Source organism: Marmota flaviventris, unplaced genomic scaffold (assembly GCF_047511675.1).
Source record: "Marmota flaviventris isolate mMarFla1 unplaced genomic scaffold, mMarFla1.hap1 Scaffold_44, whole genome shotgun sequence".
Lineage (NCBI taxonomy): Eukaryota > Metazoa > Chordata > Mammalia > Rodentia > Sciuridae > Marmota > Marmota flaviventris.
Window position 1 is genome coordinate 2,536,595 of NW_027288268.1, and position 20,950 is coordinate 2,557,544.

The 20,950-nt window shown below is 34.9% G+C and overlaps 2 pseudogenes; both read right to left on the reverse strand.

Moving 5' to 3' along the window:
• LOC114080252 (cordon-bleu protein-like 1) overlaps positions 1 to 17,403 on the reverse strand; it is a 47,696-nt pseudogene extending 30,293 nt beyond the window's left edge.
• A 1,862-nt stretch (positions 17,404 to 19,265) lies between these two features.
• LOC114080253 (multiple coagulation factor deficiency protein 2 homolog pseudogene) lies at positions 19,266 to 20,071 on the reverse strand (annotated as a pseudogene).
• Between the last annotated feature and the right edge of the window lie 879 nt (positions 20,072 to 20,950).

Here is a 20,950-nt window from a genome sequence, read left to right on the forward strand (position 1 = left end):
ATGGATGATAAAACTTAACTAAATGATCACATACAGAGGGTGCATAGGTTGTACTTGAATTTTTTTTTTTTACTTCTCTGCCCAGCTTAAAAATGATGCTATGATAGGTAGATGTAGGAGAGTGTGTTTTGAAGATGCAACCATAACACCCTTCAATAAACACTCTTGACTTTGAGATGCTTTTGCCGAATTGTTACTTGTTTCACATCATCCATACTGATTTGAATAACATTCTTAGTTGGTGGAAGAGAAACAAATGGACACAAATTAAATCTCCTACCAGTCACTTAAATAGTGTAATTTACACTAAAAAGTGGCTCAATAATTTATTGGCTTTATTATGAATAATATCAAACATGAAGAGTTAAAAATCATGTACCCACCATCTAGATTTAGCAATTTTTATAATTATCATGATAATGCTGAGGTTAATGAGAACATCAATAGAATTTATGAATATGATTTTGTGAAGGCTGAAGGTATATGAAAACCACCAAGGAAATTCACCAAGAGTTTCTTCTCTGAACTCTCAATGAACATTGTATTGGATTGCTCTTATGGTGAACTATCAGAGAGCACAAAGATTGAGCCACTTTCTGCATAATGCCACCTCTCAGTTTGACACAGCTGGGCCTGGGCCTGCTCTCTTTTCTTATGTGACAGATTCTACTTCTTGCTTCCTTTTATTCTTTCCAGATTTTCAATGACATAGTAGTGTTGCCAGATTTAGCAAAGTAAAATATAGCATGTCCAGTTAAAATTGGATTTCAGATAAATAATTTTTAATATAAATGTATCCCAAGTATTGCACAGGGCATACTTATACTAATGAATAATTCATTGATTATCTGAAATTCAAATTAACTAGGCATCTTGTATTTTATCTGGCAACCTTATGAAACAGACAAGTCAAAAATTTCTGAGGAGGCTGTAGATAACTTTGGGGCTCTCAAGTTTCCAGGTCTGAAGGCAAAATGAAAAAGTAGGATAAAGAGAAAGAAAATATTTCTGTACCACAAGTAAGAATATTTAGAATTACTTTTAAGAAAATATCTCTGTACCACAAATAAGAATACCACAAATAGGATTACTTTTAATTTGTTGGAAGCTAGACATGAGTGTCTGTGGAGTATTTGTGTTGTATTTAGTAAGTACTCTGGGGACTCTGGGGGAGACAGGGTGTGTGAACTTCAACAGGTTAAAGGCATTTTTTGATTAGGGTTGTGTTTAACAGGGAGTACTGTACGTATTACCACATTAATGCTCTATACCAACCAATGATGAAATCTCAGTGTTGTAGCAAGGGTGTGGGCCTGTGGCTAAGTTGATCTTGGATGGTCTGGCTCCTATCTGGGGGTTTGGCTACTGAATGACCTAGGTTGGCTTCAGTTGTGAGTCCTGCTTCCTGTTGAACCACTCAACTATCCTGGAGATGTCTTTCTCAGTGCAACATTTCATGTATGTTGAAAACAAGCAGAAACACACAAACCATTGAGACCTAGTCTTAGAACCTGTACAGTGTCATTTTCATCTCATTCTATTAGGCATAAAACCAGCTTCTCTATGTGGGAGGAAATCAGCTTTACCTCTTTAAAGAGAGGAAATGCAAACTCCCAGGGCAAAGTGTGTGGATTGATGAATAAGAAATAGAGAATTTGGCATATCACTTAATCTATCACAAGGGGTATGCAGAAATGTAAGTATAAATTGGGGTGTAGTTGCTTGTTTTGTAAATTTGTTTGCACATGGAGTACCTTTTCTCCTCTAAGTAATGTACTGGATTTTAAAAAGAATTTTTCTAGTTTGTGCAGTAGCAATACCAACATTCCTATAAAAATTACCACAATGTTCCACAATTCCTAAAATGCTACCAGAAAAGTTCCTTTGAGTGCATGGTGGAACTTTTTCTTGCATTAAGCAAAATACATCCAAATGAAGAGTCTGTGATATTAAGGATGGAGATTTGTAGAAGAGTTGATAGCACTGAGAGAAAAGGAAGATTGAAGATGCAGAAAAAGTAGGTTACTGTTTTGATGTCCTTTGAAATATAGCACAATTTTCTTCATCATCATTTACTAAATTTAGTCATTAGAAAGAGCAAACGGGAAATCAGATGTGGGATTCCGAGTCTTGCCTGGTTGTGTAGCCTTTTTAAATCTGCAATGCTTTTGGATAATTTTTTTTTTGTTCCAAATGTGGATTGAATAAAAATCCTGTGTAAACTCTAAAATGCCAAATAAATGAATAACTTTTACACCAAATATAATATCGAAGAAACCATTTTAATTATGGATCTTTATTGTGTCCTCTACTTGCAAGTTCCCTTTTATTGAAATTAATAGTAAAAAGATGGGTTTGGTTCTTTGGTCTATTTATTCTACCAATTGTGGGTAGAAAATGAACTGGCATTAGACAATTTTATCAGTTAGGACTCTTAGTTTCAGATACGATCAACTTTAAGACTTAAGAAAAAGACTGGTCTCATTTTGGGGACTTGGATCGAGGAGCAGAGTGAGGCTTCTTCTGCCAATGCCTGGTGGCCCAGGCCTGTTCTGGCAGTACACCTTAGGTGAAATGTGAGGGAGGATCACTCCTCAGGACAATTCCTGTTCACTAATAGTATTAAAAACAAGTACATTTTAAAAGGGAATTGCATGTGAAACAATTTCTTGCAACCATCTCCATAACATAGGTATGAAGTTAATTCAATTTTGCAGAGAAAATGATTTGCCAGAGAATCCCAGGATTTACGAGTGGCAGACCAGAGATTTAAACTCAAGATCTTGACTTCAGAAAGTATTGTGTAGTGCTATAAGAAAAATAACAGGAGGATTGTTAACTGAAATATGAAGATCTCTGGGTGCAAAATCTTTCAGAACCTTGTTGGAATAAAAGGCAAGTTGCTAGAATATCAGTGCATGACTCTATGTCAAGAAAACACACAAATGCAAATATTTGTCCCAAACAAACCTGTGGACATATATTGGATATAAATGCATCTATCTAGGGATTCGTATCAAAATATTAACAGCCATTATCATCAGAGAGGGATGAGAGATGCTGGGGACAAAAAAAGGGGTGTATCATACTTTATTACATATTAAATATAAATTGTAATTTTAAACTCTTCTAAATAATCTCATTGAGAGAAGAAAGGCAAAACACAATGTCTAGATGCCAAAAATTCCATATGAAACTGAAAAATTTGATTGTGGACCATTCCTGTTTCTTACTTTTACTGTGACTTGAGGAAATGATAGGTGAAAACTGTTCTCAAACTTCTCAAATGAATAGAGATGGTAACATATTCTAAAATTGTGTGGACAGGAAAACTTTTTAGATCATGTGTGTATTAATGCCTCATATCCTCCCAATTTAAAATGGGACAGCTGTCAAATTTTCAACAATTAGCACATTTTAACTTCTTTTTAATTAAAAGTATTAATATTCAGCATTTATTATTTCAATAAATTACAAATAATCAAGGATAAATGTTCACTCTACCATGAAATGAAAAACCAGAGAGTTGTTATTTCCACAAGAAACAAGTTAAACAATCCATTAACACATCTTCGGCTTTATAAAATTACCAAATCAACATAAAGGACAAGAGCACAAACAGACTGCAGGCCAAGCTGTTAAAGAGCATTTTTAGCTAGATTAATTCTGGCTCCCCAAGAGTGCTTTGGAAAATGCAACCAAGTAAAGTAAATTTCACAAAAGAATGACTTTACAATTTTTATATTGATAATATGTATTATCTTGATGTTTCATTCTCAGTGACCTCTTATTTATTAAAAACAACAATAAATGGTTTTAAAAAGTGCTTTTCATCTGTAGGGTTAAGAAAGGTCAAATCTATGACTCTTGTGCCACAACAATTGTGGAGGTTTTGGGATTTCTTTTTAGTAAATAAACTCCTAAGTTTTGAAATTCTTTTGAAAGTTTATTTGTGAACTGTTAGTGAATTAAAAACACTAAAGAATTTTCTAAATAGCTCAAAATTACAACTTAAAAGAAAGTAAGGAAAAATCATGTGGATCCTGAATAGTGGAACTTGACTATTTTGAACATAAAATGAAAATGTTTTTAAAAACCAGTTTATCTAGACTATAATTTGGCTAATTTGGCGTCATAACCAAATGCTATCATTTCCTCATAAGACAAGAGCTGAAGTTAACAATGCTTGCAGATTTGACCAACAAAGTAAGCTGGTGAAAAGGAAAAAGAAATTATTGTAAATTAGTTTGTATTTGGTTTCCTTGTATTTCATTTCTTCCCTTTACTAAACTAAGATTTAGTAACTTTCAGTAATGAAATTTCTTGTAAATCCAAGATGGAGCAGAGTGGTTGATACTACCTGCCTGGGGGGGAAAAAGAAGAAGAAATGTGTATGATAGGGGAGGGAACTCATCTCCACCCCTTCAGTGTTCCTATGGGATTCCTCTCCAAGTACAGACAACAGACAGGTAATGACATTTTACTGTGTAACCTTGGCCCCAAAGTCTCCATGTGTAGAATTAGTTTTTGTAATTCATGCCAAAATTAGAGTCCTCATAGTTCTTTGTGAGAAAAAATTTGTTTCATGTACTTAAAAAGACATACTGATGGAGCTAAATGCTTAGAAGTAAAACATGCTCATTGCAGCACCATGTATAAATCCAATTTAATGGTTATCAATGAGTAGCAAATAGGTTCTGTTATATTCATAGAGGTTAATACTACGTAGGCTTAAAAAACAATAGGATAGATCTATATGTAATAAGATGGGAAGCTTCAAAAATATCTTCTTATGAAAGATTCCATTTTGGTAAGCTAAATGTGTTTATATATTATAAAAGTGGTCTGGAAGGTTAGCAATCTATGAAGAGTGGTTACTGTGAAAGAAAAGAGCCATTTGCTTTGATATTTAAAATTTTGTTTACTAAACTTTTAAATATGAGAGAACATCCTTAAAGAACTATTCTATAAATTCTAGGAGGCAAAGATCTTATCTATTCGGTTACCATATTATATCAATTTTTCAAGTGCCTGGCACAGTGTAGGACTTAGTAAGTATTTCTTACTATAGACAGAGCTATCAAACTGAAATCTTTTGTTCAAATCAAATCAAGGAAACATAAACAAAAAACAGGCCAGTTAAATAAACAAAACATGCCTGTCAGATTCTGGGTGACTTCCCCAGTTTTTTACCAACCCCCCTGCTCAGGCTTCTACCTACCCAAATTTAAAATTTTCAATCTGAAGAAATATTTATTATCAAAGGTGAAACAGTATTCATCAGTTTATTTTCAGACTTTATTTTTATAAAGCTATATTCTCTTTGTAACAGTGTAATGACCTGCTTTTTAGTCAATTAGGCACCCTACACTATAAAAAGCATCCAAAAAAGTTCTTGTGTCAATACAGGCCAACATTAATCTTATTCTCTGTAAATAACTTTATAGTTCATATATAAATCTCAACATGAAACCCAATTTGTGAAATACTGAACTAGATTAATACTTTGTATGAAAACAGGACTGATCTCTGTGATTACATGGTTGAATGGAGGCAAGGTGTGGAAAAACCCTCCAAAACATGAAAAAAACATGGCATGTTAACAACCCCATTTACACTACAGCAATCAACTAACTAATTGTTCTAATGTGAACCAACCATTCACAGGTTAATTATTCAGGTAAGAAAGAGAGCCATAAAGCAGGTTGATACCTGGAGTTAAATTGAATATTTGGATGCCAAAATAGAGGCAAGCACAGAGCCAACTTTCTGATGAGCAATCTAAACCTACTGTCAAAAATCACTGGAGATTTTATTTGGCAATATCATTGTTGTTATAATTTTAAATGTCAGAATTTAAAAGAAACTAGGAGAAATCTTCATTACATGACAAAAACATGGAACTAAAGAAGTATTACAAGAAATGAAGAGCCTGTGTCAATTTTCACTAGCTTTTTCAATTTTTTTGAAATACAAGTCAGAAAAGTGCAGTGAATGTAGACATACAGTCCAATGAAGGCAAATGAGAACAACTTACCACACAGGTCAAAAGAAAGAACACTGCCAGCCCCCTAATGACCTGACTTTAAAAATGGGATATCTTATCATGTATTTTTGCATTAATTTGTATTTCATATATATTGCATTTATCTTGATAGATTTTAGGTTCCCCATTATATTGAATGCCTATTCTATAAGCCCTCAACAACTCCTCCTCTTTTCCTCTTGAGGGAATCATAGCCATGATTTTTATAATTACTACTTTGCTTTAATTTTTTTAAATTACTTATTTATTTTTGGTGCTGCCGATTGAATGTAGGGTCTTGCTCATGGCAAGCATGTTCTCTACCACCGAGATATATCCCAAGACCCAATTCATTTCTAAAGAGGACCACACCTATGCATGCAACACCAATATACAAGTTTTGAATACTGCTAAATATCTCATGGATATATTTGTGTGTGTGCTCCTCTTATAATGTCATGTTTGGCTCTATTTCATTCATTGTATTGCTATATGATCATATATGCTTTGAATGCACTGTTATATTTTCTATTATCTTTGGATATTACAGTTATACTTATTTAGAGCTACTGCATATGACACTACATGAACACACTTATATGTAAGTCCTGGCACACAAAAACACAATTTTCAGAATTATATGACTAAAAATAAAAATGCTGGTCCTCGATTTTGGATACTGAAAACAGTATTAGACCTTATGGCCAGTTTTTTGTGAAATAAAATGGGTTAATGTATGAAATATTCACTAAAAAAGATTTAGGAGATCCCACTCGACAGACAGAGCTATCAATAACCTCCTAGTCCAAGAGATGAAATTTTAAACTCAATAGAATCTGAAGTAATGAGTTTTAAATAGGATACAATTATAGGATCATCATTTCAGTCTCCTTTCTGTGTTGATCCACATCCAGCTCATTCTGGAAGTAATGAGGGTTTTCTGTGTGAAAGCACTGCCAACTCAGGGCCAGTAACACACCAAATACACAGCTGCCTGCTGTACGATTCTGTTGGCTTAAAAGGCATTTCCAATTTAATGCACAGTATTTGCAATTAGTTCATTGGAATTGATTAATGTATTCACCAACTAAGTGCAGTGGCACTGCAGTCAATTTCTATGTGGTTACTGGTTTTCCTGGGGGCTGATGTGACACTGTTTTTTAGGCCTAGGCTGTGAACGTGCAGAAGATAGAGGCTTCATTTTATTCATTTTTACATTCCCAGTATCTAGTAAAATATTTGGTACTTGGAATTATGTGCTTGAAATTGCTTGTCAGATTTATTGAATTGAGAAAACTATAGCTTCACAGTGACTGGTTTGAAACTCATCTTTAATTTACCAGATGAGAAATAGAAAATTTTTCAAAAATAAGACTGTACAGTTTATTAACATGAGCATATTTCCCCCTTTAAATGTAAATTTGTCATGATCTGTGAAATGCCAATTTCAATATTTAAAGCTATACCAAATTTCTATGCTGCTTGGCACCTAAATGCAGCTCCCCCCAGCCAAAAAAAGCTATAAAATTCAACACTAATCCCTCTGAATTATTTGTTTCCTTCACTCTTGAAAGTGAAGTGCCCAGATATGAGCACCATGTCGTCTGGGAGAGGAATATCTGTCACTCAAATACATGGAGAAAACTGGCTAGAGCAGCTGAGTGTGGCAAGTGCTGAAGTCCTTGAGACACCCAAGTTGCCTCTCTGTTTTTTTTCTATTTTTGCAGCATTCCTGTTCCTTTGCAGATTTAATTTCTGTTGAGCTCCATGTTTTGCTCAACAAGTCTCTTAACTCTTATCTAAATAGTTTATAAAATGTTTAGAAAAGGAATTCACAAAATCAAATACCTAGGGAGTCAGTGGAATCCCAAGGACTTTCCTTCTGTCTTCAGTGTTGAAGTATTTCTAATAGGATGACTACTGGGGAATCAAGCAGTAGGAATGCAGAGATGATTGACTCTGGGAAGTCTTAGTGAAGCTTCTGCTCAAAGTTCACCATGTACTCTTTCAGGGCATGAAGGATATAGAGTGAAGAAACTCACCCGCAAAAATTTCCTTGGGACACTCATTTAGTGTTTACCCTGAAGAAAGACACACCCTCCTCTCTCCTGCTTTCTACGCCTCCATGAAGAAGAACTAGACAACTATGGCAGGGCATTATGAAGACTGTGATTTCTGTATTAGTTCTCATCTACATTCTCTAGTTTTTTTGTTTTGTTTTGTTTTGTTTTGTTTTGTTGTTGTTGTTGTTGTTTTTGGTGGTGGTGCTACTGGGGTGGCCTACCACTGAACCACATCTCCAGGCCTTTTTAAAATTTTGTGACAGGGTCTCACTAAGTTGCCCAGGCTCAAACTTGAAATGCTCCTACCTCAGCCTCCCAAGTAGCTGGGATCATGGGTATGTGCCAGCACACCCCAATTCTCTTATTTATTCGGTGGGGTGTGGGGGGGACTAGGGATGGAACTCAGGGGCACTAGACCACTGAATTGCATCCCTAACCCTATTTTGTATTTTATTTAGAGACAGGGTCTGAGTTGCTTAGCACCTCGCTATTGCTGAGGCTGGCTTTGAACTCACAACCTCCTGCCTCAGCCTCCCAAGCTATTGAGATTTCAGGCATGTGCCATCATGCTGGGCTCTCTTATTCTTTTTATTAAAGCTATACAACTCTTCTAACTCCACCTATGACAGTTATTTTGGAGAAGCTATGTCTGGAAACTTGGTGGTTCCCATCACCGGAAGTCTACCTTTTCTGGAATAGGGAGCAGTCTTCTAAAGAATCCTAATGTGCTAACATAATTTCTTAAAATAAGATATGAGAGCACTGTCAACTACATATAATTATACAATAATGATCCAAAAGTCATGTTCTGCACCTGGCTCATGTTGTTGAAAATAGAGCCAACATTTTAAACTATTTATAAAACTCTGGACTCTTTCAGTTTATAATTAAAAAATGACCCCTAACATAAAAGAGTAAACTTCTGGCATCCTCTCAATTAGGATTTAAATGCTAGAAAAAAGTTTCCCTCAAGTATTAGTTTGACAATGTTGAAAATAAACCCACTGTCACCCATCTGATAAAGAAAACTTACCCTTTCAATTTGGCAGCAGCCTCTCCAGAACAGATTGCAGTCAGCAAACTCTGTCGGATCTGTTCTGGGTCAGGGCTTTGGAATGTTAAAGAACTTTGTCTCCTAAGGGTGAATTATGGGCAGTCAGCTGGAGTTGGTGTTGGAGAATTTTGTTCATTATGTGCAGAGTTATTTTGCTAAAAAAATAAATGCACTATATTTATGTGAATTCCAAGGGAAGAATAGTTCAATTCTGTAAAACATTTTTATCACCAATAGTTCTTTAAGAATCACCATTTGCCCAATGGATGATTTAGATAAGGCTGTTTCTTCACCCAATAAATTCTCTTTGCTGCCAAAGCTGAACTAGAAGATGATGGCATTACTTTACCTTCCCTTCCCTTGAACAGAGGAGGCTAAGGAAGAAAAATGGTCTCTCTCTTTCAAGGATACAGTTTACTGTGTGGAGTCAAATAATGCTGATATTTCCAATACATGGAGTTGACCAGAAGAGCCAAAATAATAATCAAAAAATTCTACAAAATTAAAAATAATCCATGTTCATGGTTTCAACATACAGGTTGGAAAATTATTATTTTTGAAAGCACAGTCAAATATTGACAATTTCATAGTGGTTAAATCTAATGTATCTTTTAATAAAGGAATATCAATTACTACATGTAAATATTTATTTTGTGTCTCAGGAAGTCATGGGGACTTTGTGTTGGCTGTTTTATTTTTCCCACGAGGATAAAAATAAATATTAGTAACTTCCAAACTGAAGAATCAAAATCTTAAACTTCTTAGGAAGGAATATTCAGTATCAGAATTAACTGGCAAATCAAGTAATCTTAAAGATGTCTTTTTCCAACTGCCATAAAAAATAATGAGTTAAACATGGTTTGGACAATGACTCAAAAAATGCATTATCTAAATCAAAGTTCCATTGTTTAGGAATGATATTCCAGTTTAAGGAAAAAATGCAGGTTTTATTCCCAACTCAAGAATAAAAGTCTATATCATACATCACTTCCTGATGCTTTAACAAATAATGTAAATATTTTTATGTAAATGTAAATATTTTCCACTATAAATATTGCTTTAAAATTACTGAAAAATGTTCTCCTACTCTATGAATGTTTGAAAAAGTAGTGTAAAATACTTCTGGAACCATCACACAAATATGAAAGTATTCTTTAAACACCATCAGAGTAAAAGTACACAAAACATTTCTTAAAACTCACATGCAGATTATCATGAGTCACACTGTGAATTTCATACCCTCATTGTCTATACAGTCTGAACCTGGCAAAATACACTATTTAGTTGACTAAGCATCAACTCAATGACACACTTTTTGGTAAGTCATTAAGGCTAGACAGTAGTTGGATGATGTTTTAGTCAACACATGTATAACTGAAAAAGGTGACCTTAACAAAATGGGGAATTAAGAAAGATACACTTGGGGCTGGGGATGTGGCTCAAGCGGTAGCGCGCTCGCCTGGCATGCGTGTGGCCCGGGTTCGATCCTCAGAACCACATACAAACAAAGATGTTGTGCCCGCCGATAACTAAAATAAATAAATAAATAAATATTTAAAAAATTCTCTCTTTACACTCTCTCTGTCTCTCACTCTCTCTCTTTTTTAAAAAAAAAAAAGAAAGATACACTTTAGAACTGATTTCAATTTGAATTAGTTACATGCAAAAATGTATGGTCAGCTGTGAGACTGAATGAATATAATGGAAAAGGCACAGCCCAGGTGTTGGGTTACTTTATCTAGTCTTTGATTCTGCTGTTTCATATAACCAACACTGTTTATATTGCATTATATATTACTGTAACACATGAAGAGAACATGAAGTAAGCCAGGACATCCAGAAAAATTAAAAATGAATTAGCAAAGAAAATAGTTCAAACTCAAAACTAGTAAATTAACAAGGCCTATGAATGAAGAAATTTAATACCATTACTAACAATACAATTATATAATTACAACCTTATAGTAATATCTAATAAAGTTATGTGAATTATACACACTAAATAATGATATTATATGTATTAATTTCTTCCCTATAGTAGCATGGTATTCTATTAATAAGAATTCAGAGTTCAGTAATGCACAAACACACCAACATGCTTGTTATCCACTATTTTAACCAGGTTCCATAATAATCCAAATACTTATTTTTTTTAAAAAGGTAACATTTACCTTATCCATCATATCAATTTGTGGGATGTCTGCACACCTGTGTACACAGCAAGTCCTCCCATCCTCTGGGTGAGCTGGAGGTTGGTTGGATGCACCCAAACTGGGTGACTCGGGCTGTGCCTTACTGAAAGACTGTGACCTCTTCACAACAGCAAGGGCAAATGGTGAAGGAGCAGAACTTGAGTATGGTCTTGGGGCACCAAAAGTTTTCAGAATCTTCGGTTTACCGCTGCTACCTGACTAGTGGGAAGAGGCATAGGCTTGGGAGCTATAGGAGGAGGAGAGGTTTCAGCAGGTTTCTGGTTGATGATGTCATCTTCCATCTTTTTAATTTGGGGCTGTGGAGCTGGGTGAGTAGTTTTACTTAAGGGAGAAAGTGTCTGTTCTGAATGAGGCAGTGTGTCCCTTTCCATCTCTTTTTTTGTTAGTTCCTTGGGGGAAGGATTAGGGATAGTATGGACATTCTTGGCAGCTGCAGATGTCACATACTGACCTGATACTCTCTTCTGCATCTTCAAGAAAAAAGAACTTGGTTTGGCCTGGGGATTTGATCCAAGATTTAAATTTCGATTCCAAAATATTGTTTATTTCTTCCAAATTTGGTGCAAAAGGAGCTGTGCCAATGTCTCTAGTCATTCTGGGAAGTTTCCAAGGATTAGTCACAGCACCATCGTGTGAGCTCACAGCCCTGTGCAACTGTTGCTCTGTTCTCAAGTTAGGCTTTGGTTTAGGGTCTACCTGTAGCTCCCCTGTCTGTCAACTTCCATGACCGTGTCCTTATTTTTTGCTTCCCCTTCTACATTGATTTCTGTTCTCCTCACTCTATTTTTCATAGTATCTTCTGTATTTGTTGTAAGGACAATGATTTCATTCTGAACTATTGAGAGAAAAAAATAGAAAAACTCAAGTTTACAATGTTTGCCTCATCCAACTATCATCATTTGCTTTGAATGCTACAGATAATCTTTATATCACCAATTATACGAATTCAGGCAGTGGCATACAGAGAAAGCAGTAAGGGCTGTACACTCAAAAGAACCTGAGTTTGGAACCTCTTTAACTAATGTGGCCACATGTTAAATTATAATAACCCCTCACAGCTTCATTTTGCTGACACGTAAAGAGGTGAAAATATGTTGGTTTGTTTTACGGTACTGTGGATTGAACCGAAGGTCTCAAGCTTGCAGGAAAGTGCTCTACCACTGAGTCTATCCCCAACCCTTTGTTAAATTTTTAAATTTTGAGAATGCATTAGTAAATTGTTGAGGCTTCCCTCAAACTTGTGATCCTGAGTGGCTTGGATTATAGGTGTGAAAATAAGTATTCTAAATTATAGATATAATTATATGTAAATTATACAGATACATACACATCTACGTATGTGTACATATATATCACTTAGGTAATATTTTAAGATAGAATACTGTCTAGAATAGGCAATATAGAGAAGGCAGCTATGCTCCAAAAAATAAGTAAATATTTCATTTTTCCATCATTGTTAATGAAGAAAGAAATTGATAAATTCAAAAATTGTATTTTTCCCTCCATTTAGAATCTTTTTTCAATAGCCTCTCATGTAAACTTATATTTCATATCTAGTACTAAAATAATCTCAGTAAATATCATTTTTAATTAAGGCAAACAACACAAAACATTACCTTTAAGAAAGTAAAGAATGGGAGTTATAGCTCAATGGGAGAGCACTAGTCTAGCATGTGCTAAGGCCTTGCTTGGGTCCAATCCCCAGCATCACCAAAAAAAAAAAAAAAAAAAAAAAAAAAAAAAAAAAGAAAGAAAATTGAAGCAGTAAAAACAAAAAACAGTCTATGTTGATTATCATGTTCATTGGGTGTCCTTACTAAAGTCTTTTGGAGGAATTTGTTTTTAGTCATAATGTGGTTGATTTCAACCTTATAAAAACAAAAATGCTAGTTTTGATTTTTCTCTGTGGGGAAAAAAGTATCCTTATTCTTCTAGAGTTGCAGCCCAAGAGATCTGTGACAGTCTCCCTCTCAAATCCTGTTGACTTTTCCTCTAATTCTAGTTCATATGACCTGAAAATGCAAATTACCTGCCAATCCCTGCATTAGTAGCAACAGCTTCTACTCCACAGGATGGCAGAGAACTGGAATAGCATCTGGAAGTGTGCAGGCATTATGAACATGCATCCATACCTAGTAAGGACCTGCTCTGAGGCATTGTTTCTCCTGCATGATGACCAGTAACCTCCCTTTTGAGATATGGGAATGGCTTGCATAGCACTAATAAGTGGTGGGCCTCAAAAGTCAACTCATGAAAGATGTCAAGTATTTCTCTATAGTTTTATCATCACCCACTTTTACCTAAAAGAGGATGAGATCAAATACAAGCCCTAAAATTGGAGGAGCTACAGTAAATAGTTTCTCTGAAAACAAACAAACAAAACCATGCAAGCTATACCCAAAAAAAAAAAAAAATAAGTCATGATGTCAGGTAAATTTTTATGTAATTAAAAAAAAATTCACATTTTTAAACATCACTTAAATGTACTATTATTTGGTCATGGCAGCTAATAATTGCGTTACCAGATTCCTATATCAAGTATGTCATTTTAAAATAGAATTTATTTTTATTTTCCCAAATAAAATTCAACTGATTATCACATTATGTTCACTATTTGAGTGACTTCCTTTCTCAATGACCAAGAACTGAAAACTTTTGGGATTTAAAAATTAAGAATATGTAAGATAAGGAAGCAAAGAAGAGGCAAATTTCTGCTTTTGCTCTTAATTAACTTGGTTAAGTATTTAATGTTTATACGGAAAGCACTATTCTGAACATTATTATGAGCACAACAGAATGTAAGACATATTTTTTGGCAACAGAAAATGAGCCTAAATGCAATTATCAAGAATACAAGTAACGATGATTGTGAGATTGTGTGGGAAAGGGTATATTCATACATTGTTCAAAGAACCACAAATTAGTACAACCACTATGGAAAGCAGAATGGAGATTCCTCAGAAAACTTGGAAAGAACCACCATTTGGCCCAGCTTTCCCACTCCTTAGTATATACCCAAAGGATCTAAAATCAGCATACTACAATGACACAGCCACATCAATGTTTATAGCAGCTCAATTCACAATAGCTAAGCTATGGAACCAACCTAGATGTTCATCAACAATTGAATGGATAAAGAAATTATGGTGTGTAGGGTTGTGTGTGTGTGTGTGTGTGTGTGTGTGTATATATATATATATATATATATATATATATATATATATAATGGATATATTATGATACACACACAATGGATTATCACTCAGTCATAGAGAAAGGTTTTATGATATTTGCCAGTAAATAAACGAATCTGGAGACTATCAAGCTAAGTGAAATAAGCCAATCCCAAAAACCAAAGGTCAAATGTTCTCTCTTATATGTGGATGCTAACATACAAAAAGAGGAGAGGAGGGGAACAATAGAAGTTCATTAGATTAGATAAAGGGGAATGAAGGGCAGGGAAGATAGTTAGGAATAGGAAAGACAGTAGAATGAATCTGACATAACTTTCCTATGTATATATATATATATGAATACATCATAGTCAATCTCAACATTGTTTATGTCCACAAGACTGGGATACTAATTATAATAAATTATATTCCATGCTTGTAAAAATATACAAAAATAGATTCTACTGCTATGTATAACTAAAAAGAATAAAAATTTTTAAAAAGTAAATGAGCCTAAATATATTTTCTTCTTTCTTGCTGTTTCTTATTTTCCACTGAATATATTTTGAAACTGGATATTATCCAGTTTCAAAAATAGAAATATTTTCCAAGAGGAAGTAATTCAATGTAAAAATATAAATTAAATTAAATCCTCCTTAACAAACACTAATTTATTAGTTTTATATTCCAAATTTGTTTTTTATATTTTCAGTGGGTTAGACCCACTGAATCATTGAATTTAGCTCTAAATTTTTCATCAATATTTCACAATTATTCCCAGTGATTTTCAGGCCTGGAAGCTTAGAATCACCACTGAATTTATTAGCTAATTCCTCCTCATACATATCTGACAAGAGTCTTACTTGGTCTTTGAATGGCCAAGTTATTTTTCAAGGGTGGCCAGTAGAAGGAGAACGTAGCTTCTGTACTGCAATGTCATTTCTCTACTCAAAATTAATATAAACATCTACAATCTGATCAAAGGATGGTTTAAATAATTGTATACTGTAGGTGAAAAGAGAATAAAACCACTTTAGCGATAATAAATTATTTATTTTTTAAAATCACCTAAAGTTGACAAAAGGTCATTGTAAATGTGTGCAAATCAAAATAAATATTACGTAAACGTACTGTGACCCCAGCACTAACTTGATGTCAAAATCTTTGAAAATAATATACTAAATCATTTTTGCTAAGAAAGAAGTAGCTTTTAAATCATGATTTCTCCGTAGGAATGCTACTGCCATCACAGTATATGAAGGGAAAAAATAATCCAGATATAAAGAATAGGAAATGATTTACACATGGAGGAATGACATTCTCCATGTGTCTCAGAATGGGACTGAACATTTAAAGTAAAATCAATCAGCAGCATACACATTCAAGTTAACGTATACATTCCAAAAAAATTGAAACTCACATAGATATACAGATACATTGGGACTATGACTTCTTATTCAAATATGAATATTATAGCATTATGGTTTTATGAATCTTAGCTGGGTTTTGTATGTTAACATGGGTTGGGCTATCAGCGTTCATAAATCACTTTCTTCTTATTTCCTTGAAATATATCATTGTGCAAGATCAATTTCTCTGATACAAGATGATCCAATTCAGTTGAGGAGTCAGGAATACAAAACTGCCTGGCTTCTAAGAATCATGTAACAAAATTAACAAAGTAGTAGGATTTAGATGGGAAATTGTTTTTTTCTGCAAAAATGGGATGAGCATAGACCAAATGATAAAATGGAGGGAACTACATCATAGAAAAAAAGAAGAAACTGTCTTGAGATGGGAATGAAAATTGGGGAAAGTGTAAATAAGATTACTTAATTAGATGGTTTGAGCCTTGAAAATCAGGCAGCTGAGTTTCATCCAAAATATAGCAACTTGAGTATGATGTAAAATAGGATTGTGCTACAGAATTAGGAGGGAAACAGAAAAACAGAACAGAAATAGATACATAGAGGACATTGCTTTTAAGATCTAAGGTTGAAGTTCGACAATCCCTAAGACTTAACAACATCATCAAATATAATGCACTGGATAGCTAAGAACATACTTTGGAGTAATACTTACTGAGTTAAACTCTAGGTCCATCACTTATTAGTTGTGGGAATTAATATCTTTGTGATTCAATCTTCAATAAAATGGGACTAAAAATAATAGCCTATAAATGAGGTGGGTATTAAATGAGTCAATATATAAGATTAAATGAGTTGATATGTGTTAAGGATAGTCCTTGGCACATCATTGTCTACCTGTCAATGTTTATAAAACTCACCATTCTCTTTGCTTGGGCCCAAATCGGACTTCAAATTTCTTACTCTGCAGGCTATCATATCTTCATTGCTTGTATCATACACAGTACTGTGTGACCCTCTGGCAGATATGATATTGTATATGTGTATACTATTCAAATTCATACAATAAGAAAACATGCAGTAATTTCCAAAGACAGATGGATTGAAATAATCATCTCTTTCTGCCAAATACTGAAAATGTAAAAGCAAAGAAAAAATTACAACTGAGAGGAAATGTTTCTGTGAAACCTAAGTTTTTTTTTTTTTTTTTCATATAGTGGTCCTATTACACAGAAAGATACAAAAAGCTTGGGAAAATGGACTCATTACCAAAATAGTGTCTTTATTTTGATATTTTTGGTTATTTGTCTTTTAATGAAAAATGAAATTTAATGAAACATTTTTGTCTTGCATCTAGCAAAGTCAATTACATAAATCGTACTTGAATTGACCTCACTGACTTTTTTCTAGTGATAGAATGGTTTAATTTGGAGACAATCCCATGCAAATTATGTTAAATCTCTGATGAAGATGATTCATTTTACTTGGTTGATTTCATCTTTATTCATGGTGTTGCATCTCAAACATAATATATGTGAATTCACTATAGCTTTAGATACCTAGGATAATATGGAAAATGCCTTTCTGTATCATAAAGTTGACTGTAAAAATAAAACTGGGGATTTGAACTTATACTCTAATATAGAGACTTGTTTTCATATGCCAGTGAGCATTTGATAAAAATGAAATGTTGCATTTAAGTTAAATAAGTAATAGGCAAAATACACAAAAACTCTGATTTTTGAGTCATGCAAATTAAGGCTTATATGACACAGGGATAATGAACTAGTAAATTTGATAGACTTTGAACACAATTACATGCAAATAGATATGTATTAATAAACATTTTTATGATGATGATGGTAAGAGTGGTAGAATCTAAACAAAAGGAACTGACTCTATTTGTATTTAAAATATCCAATCTACATTTTAGAAGAATAGTACTAACTAAACAAATTACCAACAACACTCTGGCATTCAGACTACTTACGGTCCATCTGTGTTTCTTTCTTTTTTTTTTTAATTTTGTCCCATCGGTTTTATTGGCCATATATTCAGAATTCATTATATAAATCTTTCAAAATAATGAGATATTACAAGAATAGTTTACAAGTCATCTCTGATTGCACAAATACTTGACACAGGAAATCATTTTTACAAACACATAAGTTTTCTTACAAGAATACTTTAATAAAGAAAATAAGTCTCTATACATCTTACAGCAAATTTTATGCATTTTCTTTCCCCCATTCAACCATCATTTTGGGTTTTCTATCACAGCATGTCTACCACATCCAACAAACCAAATTACAGTCTGCAGCTTCTTCTCACTTTCAAATACTGAGATTTCTCACACTGTTGAGGAATTTTTCAGCTTCCTTTTCTAATCTTTCCTGAAATTTAAGAATTCATCCATTCAGGCTAGAAGAGGTAATTTAAACAACATTCCTTTGAAACAGAACTTGAATCAGGTTAATCACTGGGTTTGATGAATGATCTTTTCACTTCCCACCTAGGCTTAAGGCCAGCCAATGGTTTAAGCCTGCTGTACCAAGTCCTTACATTCCAAATAGTCCCAAAATTGCAAAAAGGAAACCCTGGAAACAAGAGTGAAATACAAATATTAAGAAAGCTAAAATATTTGCTATTGATTAGAGAGCACCTTTAAATTAAGGTTCCTCCCAAGTTGAAGACGACAGAAAGGAAAGTATAAAGGCGTGGCAGTAGTTGTATAAAACATTGAAAATCTGAAAAGGTTAATTGCTTAGGCCAGTGGTCTATCATTTCCAAAATGTGAGAGGATACAGAATCCTTGCCTCTGTAGCCAGCTGAACTCAATATCTGACATTCTTCTTATGTTGTGGCTTTGATACAGCCTAACAAATAGCCACTTACCCAGAGCAAGTGATCCTGTAGGCCAGGGGAACTTTAGAGAATACTGACCTCGTTTATCCGAAGAGATGGAACCCACCAGGGGAAACATGTGGCATTCACTCCATCCCTTCACTGTCACTGAAAAGTGTGTCCACTTGGCAAAGCTTATTGTCTTACTTTTCAGGTAGCATGAATTAAGATCAAGAATGAGCAATATCCTACAGTTTAGTTCCTGAGTGCTCAGCTCCAATTATTCCATATACTTAAGAGGATTCGTTCATCAAGCCCTTGTCCATTGAGAGATTTAACAGCACTGAGGGACCACAAAATGCCCATTTCTCTTCTCCTTTATTTCTCTTGATTTCTCTTTTTCACCCCAGTGTAACAAATTGCTACAGGTTTTTACCAAAATGTCGCAGTAGTAGTTAAAAATGAGTTATTCTGCATTACCCAAAAGTATTCAATCACATTATCACGGGTCACATTTGCATATAACTAGGAGATAGCCAAATAATGTTTATTGCAGTGATTTTGCAAATTCAGCATAGTCAATGTATCCATCATTGTTCTTGTCATCATCTCTCAAGACACCATCTATTATGTTAATCAGTTCTTCTTCACTCATTAGTGGGGCCTGTTCACTCTCTTCCTCCTTATGGACATGAGTGATGGCTGTAGAGAGCTCTAAGCCATCAAGTAAATTATTTACATCATAATCGTGCATTTTGAAATAATGGAGCTGCAGTTCTTGTGGGGACATCTCCGCCTCTGGTTTGTTGATGACACCTTCCAGATGCTCCATGATATGCTCTTGGTCGTGCACTGTGTTCTTATCGAGGCCCACGCTGCTGGGATGGGGGACATTGGCCCCGGGCTCCTCAGCCCTGGCACCTGGAGCACAAAAAGCCCAGAGCAGGCCATATAGGAAGGGGCCTCTGAGCAGCTGCAGGGATCTCATGGTCACCGGTACCATATCCTTTCTCATGGTCCTATGATAAAAACCTCTCCAACTTGTCTTCTGCTGACTTGATTTTTAGGGTCTGCTTTAAACCAGATGGTGTGTCATGCCGTACAGTGGTTGTTGCTTGCTAAAAATACACATCTCTCAGCAGCTGCATTTGTCTTCTGTGAATTTCATTATGTTCTCGGAGACATTACAAAAAAAAAAAAAAAACCTATCATGGCCAAGATCCTTCATCTCTGTTGTAAGCAATAAATTGAGTTTGGTTTCTCACCACACAGCTTTGGTAGCACCTTCAGTGATCTGGTAGTAGCAATCTTCATCAGAATTCGTCCTAAGCACTCATCTGAGAAGACTTCAGATTATTAAACAATAACAACCATAGTTTTTATTTGTACCCACCCCCCGCAATTAAGATTGAACCCAGGGAGGTCTACTACTGGGCTACATCCTCAGCCTTTTTTTTTAATATTTATTTTTCAGTTTTAGGTGGACACAATATCTTTACTTTTCATTTATGTGGTGCTGAGGATCGAACCCAGTGCCTCACGCATGCCAGGTGAGCGCACTACCACTGAGCCACAACCCCAGCCCCAATCCTCAGCTCTTTTTACATCTTATTTGGAGACAGGGTCTTGCTGAATTGCCCAAGCTGTCCTGGAATTTATCATCCTCCTGCCTCAGCCTCTCCAGTAGCTGGGATTACAGGCTAGTGCTACTGTGCCAGTTCTATTTGCCTTTTTATATTAGCAAATGTATGGATGCAATCACAGCTGCTGTTTGTTCTTTTCCTAAAATCTCTCACTCCCCTGAAAAATGTTGGTCACTATAGAACCAGGGTCTTGACCCTCCTGGAAAAAAAGCTGAGAAGGGATCAAGTATGTTGAGGAACAGCTTGTTATAAATCTAAAGCAGGGAGGCTGGGTGATGCAGTCTAAGAAACAGACAGTGATTTCCTTTGCAGTCAGTTCCCTGGTGTTCTGTAATATGGGAAGGGTCTGGCAAAGGAGTGGGGAGAAAAGAGAAGAGGTTTAAAGTTAATTCTCTTTTATCAAACCGGTGATTCATTCCTGCTCCAGGACTGACTCCCAGGAATGCCAGGCCAGGGGCAAATCACAGTGTGTTCCCAGGCTACTCTAATCCAACCTCTCTCCAAGTGAAATTCAGTTCTGGTGACCATCAGGGGCAGCCAAAGGGTAACAAAAAACCAGCTTGACAGG